Source organism: Mustelus asterias, unplaced genomic scaffold (genome assembly GCF_964213995.1).
Source record: "Mustelus asterias unplaced genomic scaffold, sMusAst1.hap1.1 HAP1_SCAFFOLD_243, whole genome shotgun sequence".
Taxonomy (NCBI): Eukaryota; Metazoa; Chordata; class Chondrichthyes; order Carcharhiniformes; family Triakidae; genus Mustelus; species Mustelus asterias.
In genome coordinates this window covers 1-2500 of record NW_027590214.1, presented here as the reverse complement: position 1 = coordinate 2500, position 2500 = coordinate 1, and positions in this window count along the sequence as shown.

Here is a 2500-nt window from a genome sequence, read left to right as displayed (position 1 = left end):
CTCTCTGACTCTCTCTCTGACTCTGACTCTCTATCTGTCTCTGTCCTCTCTTGGTCTGTCCCTCTCTCTCCCTCTCTCTCTCTGTCCATCTCTCTCTCAGTCCCTCTCTCAATCTGTCTCTCTCCCTCTCTCTGTCTCTCTCTTCCTCTGTCTCTCTCTCTCTCTCTCTTTCTGTGTCTCTGTCTCTCTCTCTGTCTCTCCCTCTCTCTGTGTCTCTCTGTCTCTCTCTCTCTGTCTCTCTCTTGGTCTGTCCCTCTCTCTCTCTCTCTCTCTGTCCCTCTGTCTCTGTCTCCCTCCCTCTCTGTCTCCCTCCCTCTCTGTCTCCCTCCCTCTCTGTCTCCCTCCCTCTCTGTCTCCCTCCCTCTCTGTCTCCCTCCCTCTCTGTCTCCCTCCCTCTCTGTCTCCCTCCCTCTCTGTCTCCCTCCCTCTCTGTCTCCCTCCCTCTCTGTCTCCCTCCCTCTCTGTCTCCCTCCCTGTCTGTCTCCCTCCCTCTCTGTCTCACTCCCTCTCTGTCTCACTCCCTCTCTGTCTCCCTCCCTCTGTGTCTCACTCCCTCTCTGTCTCACTCCATCTTTGTCTCTCTCTGTCTCTCTCGGTCTGTCCCTCTCTCTGTCTCTCTCTTGGTCTGTCCCTCTCTCTCTCTCTCCCTCCCTCTGTCTCTGTCTCCCTCCCTCTGTGTCTCCCTCCCTCTCTGTCTTTCCCTCTCTCTGTGTCTCCCTCATAGAATCATAGAATCATAGAAACCCTACAGTGCAGAAGGATGCCATTCGGCCCATCGAGTCTGCACCGACCACAATCCCACCCAGGCCCTACCCCCACATAGTTACCCGCTAATCCCTCTAACCTACGCATCTCAGGGGCAATTTTTAACCTGGCCAATCAACCTAACCGCACATCTTTGGACTGTGGGAGGAAACCGGAGCACCCGGAGGAAACCCACGCAGACACGGGAGAATGTGCAAACTCCACACAGACAGTGACCCGAGCCGGGAATCGAACCCAGCACCCTGGAGCTGTGTCTCCCTCTCTGTGTCTCCCTCTCTGTGTCTCCGTCTCTGTATCTCCCTCTCTGTGTCTCCCTCTCTGTGTCTCCCTCTCTGTGTCTCCCACTCTGTGTCTCCCTCTCTGTGTCTCCCTCTCTGTGTCTCCTTCTCTGTGTCTCCCTCTCTGTGTCTCTCTCTCTGTGTCTCCTCTCTCTGTGTCTCCCTCTGTCTCCCTTCTCTCTGTGTCTCCCTCTCTGTGTCTCCCTCTCTCTGTGTCTCCCTCTCTGTGTCTCCCTCTCTGTGTCTCCCTCTCTCTGTGTCTCCCTCTCTCTGTTTCTCCCTCTCTCTGTGTCTCCCTCTCTCTGTGTCTCCCTCTCTCTGTGTCTCCCTCTCTCTGTGTCTCCCTCTCTCTGTGTCTCCCTCTCTCTGTGTCTCCCTCTCTCTGTGTCTCCCTCTCTCTGTCTCTCCCTCTCTCTGTCTCTCCATCTCCTCTGTCTCTCCCTCTCTCTGTCTCTCCCTCTCTCTGTCTCTCCCTCTCTCTGTCTCTCCCTCTCTCTGTCTCTCCCTCTCTCTGTCTCTCCCTCTCTCTGTCTCTCCCTCTCTCTGTCTCTCCCTCTCTCTGTCTCTCCCTCTCTCTGTCTCTCCCTCTCTCTGTCTCTCGCTCTCTGTCTCTCGCTCTCTCCCTCTGTCTCTTCCTCAGTCTCTCCCTCTCTCTGTCTCTCCCTCTCTCTGTCTCTCCTCTCTCTGTCTCTCCCTCTCTCTGTCTCTCTGTCTCTCCCACTCTCTGTCTCTCCCTCTCTCCCTCTCTGTCTCTCCCCTCTCTGTCCTCTGTCTCTCTCTTGGTCTGTCCCTCTGTCTCTCTCTCTCTCTCTGTCCTCCCCTCTCTCTGTCCCTCTGTCTCTGTCTCCCTCCCTCTGTGTCTCCCTCCCTCTGTGTCTCCCTCCCTCTGTGTCTCCCTCCCTCTGTGTCTCCCTCCCTCTGTGTCTCCCTCCCTCTGTGTCTCCCTCCCTCTGTGTCTCCCTCCCTCTGTGTCTCCCTCTCTTCTGTCTCCCTCTCTTCTGTCTCTCTCTGTCTTTGTCTCTCTCTGTCTCTGTCCGTCTTTGTCTCTCTCTGTCTCTCTCTGTCTCTGTCCGTCTTTGTCTCTCTCTGTCTCTCTCTGTCTCTGTCTCTCTCTGTCTCTCTGTTTCTCTTTCTCTTTCTGGCCCCCTCTCTCTCTGTCTCTCTCTCTGTCTCTGTCTCTCTCTCTCTCACTGTGTCCCTCTCTATTTCTCTGTCTGTCTCTCTCCCTCTCTCTCTCTGTTTCTCTCTCTCTCTCTCTCTGTGTGTGTCTCTCTCTCTCTCTGTGTCACTCTGTCTCTGTCACGCTCTATCTCTGTCTCCCTCTCTGTGTCTCTCTGTCTGTCTCTCTCTCTCTCTCTATCTCTCTCTCTCTTTCTCGCTCTATCTTTCTCTCTCTCTCTGTCTCGTTCTCTCTTGTCTCTCTGTCTGTGTCTCCCTCTCTCTGTCTCACTCTCTGT